The following is a 13,949-nucleotide window of genomic DNA, read 5'->3' on the forward strand; positions in this document are numbered from 1 at the left end:
AAAAAATCCAACAATTCTTTTGCATGTATTGAACATGGATATTTCAAATCTTGTCAGGGATTTCAGGGACAGGTAGTGAAAAGCAAAATCACTTGAAAGCACCCACTTGAAAGCAGCTCATGGCTGATCAGAGCTTAAATTGGGTGCATTTTAAATTTTTGAACAGAATAATTTCCAATCCCAATCTGTTTAATAGGAATATTGAATTTGTGACCATAGATGATAGGCACTTGTTCAGTGCAGATGATTTCCACCCGGATCTTGTTGGGTATTTAAAGCACAAATGCCTGAATGAGCTTGTTCTGTATTTTCTGAGGCAAAAATTCAGAAATTGCAGCAGTAAGTGCCTTGCACTGTGCCTAGACAAAACCTCTTGGAATGAAACATGCAGGTGCGGGAAACAATTATCTAAACTCCCAATAATACATACATAGGTTGGTACAGTGGGAATCAATCACGCAATGCAAACAATCAAACATGTATCCCCGGCAGTGGGATTTGGAAATAAACAGAGATTATCAGCAGCAGAGGAACAATATCCTCAGGCATAGTGTTGAACGTCCTCCTCCGTAGTCGAGCGGGTTAAGGCGTTCACTCGTCTTGAGATCGTTCGCTGCGGGACGGCGTAGGTTCGAATCCGGCTCTGGTCGGAATTTATTCGGCCTGCGTATAGGGCCGGTGGCAACCCACCATCGTGAGGAAATTGGGGAGCTCCGAGTGAGTGAGCGTAATCCGGTCGAGAAGACCTACTATAACGGCTGGGGATACGTCGGGCTGACTCCCCGACTATTCCAATACTGGTTGAAGATCTCCACGCTTAGAGGTGACGAAGGAAAGCGTGGGAGGGAGATCGGCAGTCGGTAGGTATGCCTAGGCCCTTCATGGGCTGTTGCGCAACGGATTATTATTATTATTATAGTGTTGAACATGTCCTTAAAAAAATTACAGCATTGCATTTTTGAATGTGTCATTGTCCTAGAGGGATGATACACAGCACTGATTGCACTATGTTTTTTGACAGAAGGAACTTGTCACAATATGTAAAATCAGAATCACTTGTAGATAGGTTCAAGCTTGTATTTTCCAATTTATGTGAATATGATGTGTTTGCTGTTAGAAATGAGACAGAATTCAGGTGGGTGCTTGACTGTGGCCGTGAATTTGGATGCATGCATCTGGGATTGTTGGGCAGGAAGGAACAATACATATATCTGCTGCACAGGAGAATTGTTGGGCTCTTTGTAGGTTTTTATGATTGTTACAGAAAAAAATACTGGTTCACAACAAAATATTTTGAAGCACTGTATTGTTTTAATATCCCATTTAACATATCTGAGAACTGGAAACATTTAAATTGTGATATTCATTTCAAATCTTATGATGGTTTTGAATTTGTAACTACAGACACAGGCTTGGTGTTTTCTGGTGTGGATTTTGTTAGGGGAGGAAAATACATCACAAGTGTTATCAATGCAAATGAGATTATTCTATATCTGCTGAGCCAGAAGATAAAATTTCATAATTTAAGATAATTTGAACCTTTGAGGTGCAATTTTCTGCAACCTTCAAATCTTAACATATCTATAGAGCAGTTAATGTAGGAATGTTTTTTGACAGGAGGAACCTCTCAAAATACATAAAATCAGATTCACTGCTGTGTGATTTCAGGCTTGTTTTTTTTTCTGACTTGTCGGGAATATGATCTGTTTGCAGTTAGGAATGAAACAGAGTTCAGGTGGTTGCTTGACAGTGGACATGAATTCAACCTGCAAGCAACATGCAACAGGGTAGAAGATTTAAGGATCCCGGCCTGTACAATAAGCCCTGCACACCCGGCAGTTTCAACATAGAACCTGTTGAGATCTATCAACCTGCAAGCAACATGCAACATGATATGAAATTAAAGGATCCCGGCCTGTACAATAAGCCCTGCACATCCGGCAGTTTCAACATAGAACCTGTTGAGATCTATCAACCTGCAAGCAACATGCAACATGATATGAAATTAAAGGATCCCGGCCTGTACAATAAGCCCTGAACATCCGGCAGTTTCAACATAGAACCTGTTGAGATCTATCAACCTGCAAGCAACATGCTACATGATATGAAATTAAAGGATCCAGGCCTCTACAATAAGCCCGGCACACCCGGCAGTTTCAACATGGAACATGTTGAGATCGATCAGCCCCCAAGCAACATGCAACAGGGTAAGAAATTCAAGGACCCAGGCTTGTACAATAAGCCCGGCACATCCGGCAGTTTCAACATCGAACATGTTGAGATCGATCATCCTGCAAGCAACATGCAACAGGGTAAGAAATTCAAGGATCCAGGCCTCTACAATAAGCCCGGCACACCCGGCAGTTTCAACATAGATGAGCAGAGTATATATGTAGATTATGATAAAATTCCAGATGCTGTTAAAATTAAGAATATATAGTAGTCATGTTGATAAATTTATGATAATAGATATGCCAGAATTGTATGATTCTTGAATTTGGGATATTTGGGAAAGGTTGAATTCACACATAAGAGAATTGTTGGGCTTCAGGAACAATTACTTGGTTCACAAATGCATGTACAATTTATATATGCCCTTTGATCAGACTTCAAACTCAATCATAATATTGTTATATGTTATTTTGACATATTTGAATTTATAACTACAAACACAGGATTCATATATTCTGGGTTGGATTTTGTTGTAAGTACCAATTTCCACAACAGGGACTGCTCAGTCTGGGTCCTGTGCACAGTTTTTTGGGTAGGAGCAATATTCACATATTCTTGGAGTAATAGCTACATGTCATTTTTTGATAGAAGAAATGTTGCAAAATATATTAGGTCTGAATCTCTTATTCCTGATTTCAAAATTAGATTCTCAACACTTTCAGAGTATGATGTATTTTCAATCAACAATAAGACAGAGTTCCACTGGGCACTGCACAGCACACAAAGCTTCAAATATCTAAACTTGAGATACATCACTGATTTTGAGTGCCACAAGTATAATTCTTGCAGGAGAATTGTGGGACAGTTTGTTGTTTTTTATTATTATATTGATTTTTCCTATTATGGCGGATGGTTTTCAAATCATGCAAGTGTAGGGAGATTCTATGATTTTGAGATCCTTCCCAATCAGAGCTCAAACTGGAAACATTTCAGATTTTTGCTGATGCATCTGGACAGGTTCCAGGGGGCAGAATTTGTTACAACAGACAGTGGGATGTTGTATAGTGGTGCAGATTTCAATCATCACCTGCAATATTTTGATGCATACAGCTCTAAGATGTTGAACATGACTGAGATAATCATGTATCTTCTTCAGCAAAAATTTAAAAATTGCAGCATTGGGTGCTTTAATAGGATAATAAAATCATTTAATGTATTTATAGAGTGTGAGTGCGGGAAACCACTAAGCTGCATGCCTCTGCTGTTGAGATAGGCCAGGCTAACATGTAATATTGTTTGCAGGTTGATTCAAGATGCAAACATTTTTTGAAAGAAGGGATATTTCCAGATACATCAAATCCAAATCTCTTGTTCCTGAATTTAAATTGAGATTCTCAAAATTGTAAAGTGTATTGTGTGCTCCATGATGCTCACATAATTTGTGGAGAGGCATTTTATGGCCTGTTTCTGGTGCACAGGGTCTAGCTCCTGATCTAGAAAATTACAAAATATGGCCTTGCAATCTAAATTATACAGGGCAATCACACAAATATTTCCAATCAATTTTATTTGGAAATGTTGATGACTGTGCAGAACAAGTATAAGTGAAATATTCCATGCTATATTTTCTATGGCATTTTGGGCATATTTTTGTGGGAGTTCTATTTTTATCTGGATTACAATTCTTTTGATGCTTAGCCCAATTGGGGCTGGATATATTATTTTTGCATTGATTACAATATTTTTGATTTGGCATTTTTGTTGTTGTTTATTATATAAGATTTCCTGGGGTCCAAATCAAAATTCTATGCTTAATAAAAAATATCAGTTGGGTTTATCAGTGTGTTTTGTATATTTAGTGTGTGTGTGTATGTGTGTATGTGTGTTAATATTTTTGGCTTTGGTATTTATATAAAATTTCTTGGGGTTCAAATCAAAACTCTATACTTAATAAACCTATGACAGGTTGTCAAAAATTCTGTCTATTAAATCAAATATATTTGTAATTCAATTTATATAAATTTGCAATATTTTTGTGTTTAAAAAAATATGAGCAGCACTGCAACAACACACCCTTACTCTTCAACAACTCTCACAATGCTGGCTGATATGAAATGCAAAATCTCTTTATATAGCCTAAGCACAGACCGCATTGAAAGCATCTGAAACAATAAGCCAATCAGAATATAACACATCATCACATTATGTCATAACCAACCAATCAGAAAACAACACATGTCTAATAATTTGTTGCAAAACATGATGCAATATAAATAAACCAGAAATAGGCCACAAGTGGACGGGAAGTAGGCAAGCCGGAAGTGGACCGGAGTGGACCGGAAGTGAACCGGAAGTGGACCGGAAGTGGTCCGGAAGTGGTCCGGAAGTGGTCCGGAAGTGAACCGGAAGTAAATATGTGTGGGTGTGGGTGGGTGTGTATGTGGGTGGGTGTGGGTGAGGGTGGCTTAGTTTTAGGTGTAGCCAAAAAAAAATATCAAGAGGGGCACATTTTTAACAAATTTATCGTATCGTACCCAAGGTATTGGGTAAGAAGTATAAAGTCTTAGGATAGCAGGAAGCAGAGAAAGGAACGCAGAATAAGCAATTAGGCAAACGTGAGGTGAGTGTTGGGATTGTCAGGTAGTGTGGGCAGTTGGCGAGAATACGAGAGAGAGTAAGGACTACGGATTGTGAGAGAGGAGCAAAGTGGGGAACGACTATTGGACGATGGTGTGTGACAAGAGACAAGTGATAGTTGAGAGGACAAGCGTGGGAACAATCTTCATATATTTGTAAGGCAAGTAATATCCTTTTCTTAACCAATCCATATAGGTTCAGTCATGGAGAGTATAAAACCCATATCTAATCTAAGCTAATTTCTATCGCCATTCCTTTAAAAGGTAACCTCTTGCATTTATCACATTTAGGCCAAGCGAGTGATAACCATCTGAGAGATGAATGAGGAATAGCTACATCACCCAATTAAATCTAGAGGTTCTTGGTTCGATCCCAAACGCAGCATGGGAGTAGCGTTACGTTATAGACAACAATCTCACAGAAGTGCCTTTTATAAGTGTAGGCAAATCAATCTGAGGGGGTCATAATTTCACGGGAAATTCCCGAGGGCATTTTTACAAAAATCTTGGATTAGACAGGGTTCCACACTTGAGCAAAAAGCTCATATAGGCATGTTGAGCTTGTTTTAAGTGTAGCCAAATCTGCCTCAGGGGGCTCATCATTTATCGCGCCAATAATAGTACAAATCACACTACTCATTCTCTTCTTCGCGATTTGCCAAAAGTGGAAGAAAAGCGAAGTGAAGTGAATCAAATCAATTAACAATACAGAGATAGTATTTTGGAAAATCATTTTCAAGTGTATCATGATTTTTACAAGTTGCACAGCAGGCTGAGAAAGGGGAGTTAGGAAACTGGAAATGAATGTGGGAGCAAGTCTAATTTTAGGAAAAAGTAATATACGCCTTTTAAAGTAACAAATATATACTGCGTGCCAAATTACGTATCGAAAAGTTATGTTATGTCTGGAAATGCAAGTGATACTGCTTACAGCCTGTCTATTCATTGCTTGTACAAGTTTAAACATGACTACTGTACTTATATGTTTTCAAGAAACAAAGGATTTTGTATCTCCGAAACGTTTCAACGTTGTTTTCGCTGTATAACATATGTAAAAATTCAACATGCAATTCTTAAAAACTGGATTTGCAGCCTAAATATTGCATCTATCAAAAAAATTATAGAGACCTAAAATATAGAGAATCATGCACAGAATCCACATGAAAAGATTCCAGGTCTCCAGCACTTGTAGTTTTTGAGAAATCACAAAATCAAAAAATTATCGATTTTTTCAAAAAACATCTAAACATAATACAGAGTTGAAATACACAACTCCCATGACTCTATCTTGAAAAATAGGCAAGTTATTCAGGATCTAGAGAACAACAAGATTTTTTGAAAAAATTGTAGAGATCAAAAAGTTGCATTTTAGCATGCACAAGAAAAATCACCAAGCCCCATGTCTCTAGCATCAATAGTTTCAGAGATACCAAAGAAACAAAATTATTGATTTTTTTCAAAAATTGAGTATGTTGTTCAGTAAGGCACCACAAGTTGATATCTCCTTGCTGGAGTGGCCCAGAATGCATAGTTCTCAAAATACTGTTAATACTGCACTTTTCATAAAATTCTATTTATAGAACACACATAAATTGGACATTTGCAGCTTAAATATTGCATCTATCAAAACAATTATAGAGACCTAAAACATAGAGAATCATGCACAGAATCCACCTGAAAAAATTCCAGGTCTCCAGCACTTGTAGTTTTTGAGAAATCACAAAAATCAAAAAATTATCGATTTTTTCACAAAACTTCTAAACAGCATACAGAGTTGAAATACACAACTCCCATGACTCTATCTTGAAAAATTGGCAAGTTATTCAGGATCTAGAGATCAACAAGATTTTTTTGAAAAATTGTAGACATCAAAAAGTTGCATTTTGGCATGCATATGAGAAATCACCAAGCCCCATGTCTCTAGCATCAATAGTTTCAGAGATATCAGAGAAACAAAATTATTGATTTTTTTTTCAAAATTTAAGTATGTTGTTCTGTATCCTATGCTGGATCACACCCATAAGTATAAGCGGGCCAGAATCAATTAAGGCACAAAACTGTAGGGCCACAGAGAATGTATATCCTGTACAATTGTGAGAAACTCTTAGACAGAACAAGGCACAAAATTGTAGGGCCACAGAGAATGTATATCCTGTACAATTGTGAGAAGCTCTTAGACAGAACAAGGCACAAAACTGTAGGGCCACAGAGAATTTGTATAGCCTGTACAGTTGTGAGAAGCTCTTAGATAGAACAAGGCACAAAACTGTATGGCCACAGAGAATTTGTATAGCTTGTAAAGTTGTAAGAATCCCTTAGACAGAACAAGGCACAACACTGTAGGGCCACAGAGAATGTATATCCTGTACAGTTGTAAGAAGCTCTTAGATAGAACAAGGCTCAAAACTGTAGGGCCACAGAGAATGTATATCCTGTACAATTGTAATAATCCCATACAGAACAAGGCACAAAACTGTAGGGCCACAGAGAATTTGTATAGCCTGTACAGTTGTGAGAATCCCAGACAGAACAAGGCACAAAACTGTAGGGCCACAGAGAATTTGTATAGCCTGTACAGTTGTGAGAATCCCAGACAGAACAAGGCACAAAACTGTAGGGCCACAGAGAATATATATCCCGTATAGTTGTGAGAAGCTCTTAAACAGAATAATGCACAAGACTGTAGGGCCACAGAGAATGTATAGCCTGTACAGTTGTGGGAAGCCCTATGAAAATGTGCCTGTATATGTACAGACACTTATGCTTGTACCTGTACAAGCAAAGCTTCTGGCACATATAATCTTGAGCCTGTACAATTGTTGTGTATTCACAGGATATGGGTCAGAAGCAGATGTGGCTGAGTACAATTGCAAGAATCCCTATGAATATGTACCTGTGTATGTGCAGTTGCACTTATGCTTGTACAGGTACGGGGGTTTAAGATTTGAACCCTCCTGGCTGTTATACATGTTTTGTTTGATTATCTCAGAAATTATAAGTGATAGAAACGTGGAATCTTTTCAGATGTTATGAGTATACAATTCTCTGTGTTTTATGCCTCTATAATTTTTTCAAAAAAACATAATTCTATTCATATATTTGAATAATGATGTGACAGGCACGGGGGTTTGAGATTTGAACCCTCCTGGCTGTTATACATGTTTTGTTTGATTATCTCAGAATAGGTAATAGAAACCTGGAATCTTTTCAGATGTTATGAGTATACAATTCTCTATGTTTTATGGCTCTATATTTTTTTCAAAAAAAAAACATAATTCTATATAATGCATGTGGGTTTGAGATTTGAACCCTAGGCTATTATACACATTTTTGAAAAATAATTTTTGTTTGATTATTTCAGAAACTATAGGGAATCTTTTAGATGTTAGGCACATACAATTCTATATATTCTTATAATTTTTTTAATATTATATTTTACACTTGTATAAACATATGACTGCTTAAAACTGTAAGGCATATGCCTGCTTAAAACTGTACAGGCATATAGGCACTGTACAATATTTGAATATAAGACAACATGCATAAATATCAGAGAGAATACAATCCTATTCAGAGAACATCAATACTTTTCAATTAATAAATTGATCCTATGCCTTTTAGCTTAAGTGCATATTGATTAAAGACATGCAGGGGTTTGACTCAGAAAATATATTAAGCAGCTGCTTGTTCTATAATAAATATTTTACTGTATCCTATATATTCTTACCCTGCATACAACTGTACAGAGTGTCTTAATATTTTTGTATATGATTGTTCTGATTTTTTTTAATTTTAGAAACATAACAACAAGCGCTAATCAACATATGGGTTCTGTATCTGAGCAATTGTCCATTGCTTCAGAATTTTCTTCTCCTGATTCTTAACAAGACACTTGTTGTCAGCAAGCAGTTTGAAGAATGTATTCATGTAACTGTTCAAAGCTGCAACCTGGTTTGAATCTATGTTGCACTCATCCATGTAATCTCTTAGGGATTTTAACAGCAGATCTTCTACAAACTTGTTTCTAACAATTTCATCTGTATTCTTTAGGTGCTGTACTATGTCATATTTTCCCAAAAACCTGCTGCAGTGCTCCTTTGTTATTTTTGCAGGTGTTCCAGACAGTGTCCTGTTCTTGTACCACTGGGTTTTGTATTTGAATATGCTATACTTGAATTTGCCGTTTGAAATTTTAGGAGAATCTGTGTTGTGACAAAATACAAATCCCTCTATCTGATCCAGGTGGGGAAACAATATTGATTTCTCAGATTCTATGTTTGCCCAGAAATCATCAGTTAAATGCACTATTCTGCCCTCAATTGTATTCTCTAACCCAGCCTCTCTCAACATATCAAGAATTCTCATGTAGGGCCTAAAAAACATTCCTGTTGTTACATTGTAGATATCATAGACATAAACCTGTGATCCATCAAGTATGTAAGATATGTTGCTCTGGATCTTGGACCCTATCACTTCTCCATGTACAACAATTGTATCATCCAAATCTGTATCAATAATTTTGAACAGTTTCTGCATTACAGGGTGAATGCTCTGTGCATAGCTCTCCAGGCCACAGAAATTGCTTTGCACATTGTATGTGTTCCTGCTGCACAGCACAGTGGGTGATCCCTCCTGATACACAAGGCATATGTGAGATCCATCCAGCTTGTCTGTGATAACCCACTCATCTTTGGGATCTATAGGGTGCATGTATTTCTCATAATTTGTCATGTCTGGGTAATAGACATGATTTAATTTTGTTGTTGCACTTGCAGCACAGCTTGGGCAATAAGGGAACAACACTGTATTTTTCATCATCCTCTGTGATTAAAATTGTAAAGTATATTGTGTGCTCCATGATGCTCACATAATTAGTGGATAAACATCTTATGGCCTGTTTCTGGTGCACAGGATCCAGCTCCTGGTCTAAAAAATTACAAAATTTGGCCTTGCAATCTAAGTTATACAGGGCAATCACACAAATATTTCCAATCAATTTTGTTTGGCAATGTTGATGACTGTGCAGAACAAGTATCTATATGTTTATAAGAGAAATATTCCATGCTATATTTTCTATGGCATTTTGGGCATATTTTTGTGAGAATTCTGCATTTGTCTGGATAACAATTTTTTTGGTGGCTAGCCCAATTGGGGCTGGATATATTTTTATTGCATTGATTACAATATTTTTGATTTTGGCATTTTTGTTGTTGGTTTATTATATAAAATTTCTTGGGGTCCAAATCAAAACTTTATACTTAATAAAAAATATCAGTTGGGTTCAGCAGTGTGCTTTGTATATTTAGTGTGTGTGTGTGTGTATGTGTGTTAATATTTTTGGCTTTGGTATTTATATAAAATTTCTTGGGGTTCAAATCAAAACTCTATACTTAATAAACCTATGACAGGTTGTATAAAGCTGATAGCCTACATGCACAAAGATAGAATAAGTACAGAAGCACTGCCCTAGCACAAATGCATGTCCTAGAAAAACAATAACCTAATACCATGTGTCATGTATAACAAACTGGGGCAGATATAAACCTGACTCTAAATATGAGTGGATTACAACAAACAAGCAAAATGTGTCAAATATCAGACCTGTATGAGGAGCAATGCAACAACACATCTGTACTCCTCAGCCACTCTCACAATACTAACTGATATGTAATGCAAAAGCGCTTGCATCATAATTTGTTGCATAATATTGGGTAATAATTTGTTGCACAACATGATGCAAGAGCTTTTGCATCATAATTTGTTGCATAATATTGGGTAATAATTTGTTGCACAACATGATGCAAGAGCTCTTGCCTTATAATTTGTTGCATAATATTGGATAATAATTTGTTGCACAACATGATGCAATAGAAATAAACCAGAAGTAAACATGTGTGTGTGTGTGTGTGTGTGTGTGTGTGTGTGTGTGGGTATGTGTGTGTATATATGGGTGGGTGTGGGTGGCTTTTTAGCTTAATTTTAGGTGTAGCCAAAAAAAAAATATCAAGAGGAGCATATTTTTAACAAGCCTATGGACAAAAATCTGGCAGATGCAGCTTTTGTAAGTGTAGGCAAATCAATCTGAGGGGGGTCATACTTTCACGGGAAATTCCCGAGGGCATTTTTACAAAAATCTTGGATTAGACAGGGTGCCACACTTGAGCAAAAAACTCATATGGGCATGTTGAGCTAGTTTTAAGTGTAGCCAAATCTGCCTGAGGGGGGTTCATACTTTATCGCGCCAATAATAGTACCAAACACACTACTATGTATTGAATAGAGTACCGAAACATGATACACTAATTCTATTGGGAGACTTTAATGCAAGAATAGATAATGAATCCAGCAACAGCGGGTATCAGATTTTCCCTACACAAAGAAACAAGCGATAATGGGGAAAGGCTGATAAAACTACCACAATTACACTGTTCAATTGCTACATTTTTGACTAGATCACCGGTATTAAAATCTAAAGCAGAAATGCGTGAATCTCCAAAATTTTACTATACATATAAGTATGGTCCTTCAAAAATGAATTAATATTTTTTGATAGGATTTCCATCTATTTTCCTCTGCCTATTTTCAATGAATACTAAGTCACGTGGCACTATAGAACTGTTACACTGTTGTTTTTGATTTAACAATATAAAACATTTGTATCCTTCAGATCGAACAAATAGTTCATCTATTTTGATAGGATATCACATCCTTCAAATCGAACAATTTGTTCATCTATAGGATGTGTTTGTATAAGCTTAACATGTTAAATAATAATCTTCTGTTATGAAACTTTTACTCCCAACTGCCTATGTTAACAACATATATGATAGGAATTTAAATGTTACCTTTGTCACCTACCTCCGAACAAAGTTATTCATCTAATTGACTGGCTAACACGTGAAATTTGCTGTGTATGGTCAGACTTACCAACATTATTATAACCAACACTGCTATTGACAACATGGACTTTCGCTTCGAATTTGTGCTTATTTGCACCATTGGGCACAGACCAATAACTATGATCGCATACTGGACAAGAATTGCATTTCAGGTCCTTTTTCATGCCTATACTACTCCAATGTATTATGTCCAATCTATTGGTTGGTGCATTGCCAAAGTACCTTTCATAAAGCGATTCATCAATCCTGCCAATATCTAAAATAAACAATGGAGCTATGTTGTAAACTTTAATATTATTGTCATTATGTAAAGACAACAAAAATGTATTAAAAGTATCCCAAGCCTCCCATATCGGTTCTTTTGCAGAATGCATTAACCGTGGCAATGAGGACAATGTGAGAATTATTATTTATTCAAATTTATTTTTCAATACTTTTAAAAGTCTAGTGTAAGATTCTTTCATAAGATCAACTGATCTTGTTTAAGAAAAACTGGTACCAATTAATAATAATACCCTGTCGAAACGTTGGCCGCGGTGGCTCAGTCGGTAACGCGTCTGACTACCATGCTAAAGGTCCCGGGTTCGATCCCCGGCCGGTTCAAATCCGGGAACTTTTCTAACGTTGGAAGCGGCCCCGGCGCCCACCCAGCGTCGAATAACATGGGTACCTTGGGGAAACCTTGGGGGGTAAAGGCGGTCAGGGTCGTGATCACATCACCTCCACTCACAACCGGATCAAGAAAGTGTGGGGCGTTACCCCCACACTCCCTATACGCCTTCATGCCGTCGTGCTAAGCACAGGGAAGCACTTTACCTTTACCCTGTCGAAAATCTTGGCATCACCATCTATTTGCTGCCTAAGATTATCTATCATCTGTCCGGAGATGCACATACCAATTTGCCTGCGTCCCAAATGATCCTTATTCCATCTATAACCTAACATGTTTTGAGCAAGTCTAAGGAGCATACTATCTCCTAGCAACTTCATGTTGTTAAGTTTCGGAACAAAGTCACCACCTTTATTCGCAATGGCACTTTCGTTGTTAAGACAATTTATAAGTACTTCTAATGTTGCGATTATTGCTAACCGATATAATAGCTACTTTAGCCTTAACATTGCGATAATTAGAAGCTGGGTACCCTGTACAATCTTTGTTACTATTAAAGTTACTATTCCTACGTTTAGTAATTGAATTGTCAAAATTACTTGTAGAATCACACGGATATTTTGGAGGATTTTCATTTTTAAGATAACCCAAGTTACCCCCTTCAACTTGCGTAACTAGAGGTTTTCCGGTACAGAATTAAAATTTTTACTATTACTAGGTATTTGGACTACATTACGACCGAATGTTTTAGTATTTGAGGGAGACGTACTGCAACTGTCACTACCTTTATTCCCAAGGGGTTTATGGTTGCTAGGACATTTATATGTACTGCTACCCTTGCGATTATTGCTAACAGATATATTAGCTACTTTAACCTTAACATTACGATAATTAGAAGCTGGGTAATTAGTAGCTTTGAAAGATGTAGACCTCAACATTTTCAACAGTCTGTAACACTTGTTGTAAATTGCTGATGTTATTTACAACTATGTGTTGGCTAATCTTATAAGGAAATAAAGTTGCTAATTGAGCTACTAAGTGAGCCTCCACCGCTTGGGGAAAAATAGACTTTAAGAATTTAAAATCTTGTTAACCAATTTCAACATATTGCCATGTGTTGCCGAAGAGAAAGGCGTATTCAAAATGTTGGTGAGATTGACTGTTTTCCACCTACTGTTTTCATAGTGATATAAGAAAGCAGTTTTGAACTCAGCATAAGTTGTTAAGTTTGCCTTATTTCGTAAGTACGTATATGTAAGTGTTATTAAATTGTGTAGTACAAACACAGGAACATGTCCAAAACTGCAAAACGTATCTCAATACACACAGGATACCAAAACATTAGTTCATCTACTCATTCCCTATTGTCTGTAGAATACGCTTATTTGGACGTAATAAACGCTTGTGTGGGTTTGCTAGGAAAATGCTTTATTTCTAGAAAACGAGACGAGAGAGAAATTCAGTCTCGTCTCCTCTCCAATTTAAAAACAATTATAACCCGTCTCATGTTTGATGTTGTTTTCGACCAACATTAATAAAATGACTCAAAGAGGAAGCTGGGTCATCCATTTACTCTCTGGGGATTCGTAGGAACTACAAACAACAGGGTTAGCAACTCTATCCTATTTTATA

The sequence above is a fragment of the Lepisma saccharinum genome, chromosome 26, assembly GCF_977018435.1.
Source record: "Lepisma saccharinum chromosome 26, izLepSacc3.1, whole genome shotgun sequence".
Lineage (NCBI taxonomy): Eukaryota > Metazoa > Arthropoda > Insecta > Zygentoma > Lepismatidae > Lepisma > Lepisma saccharinum.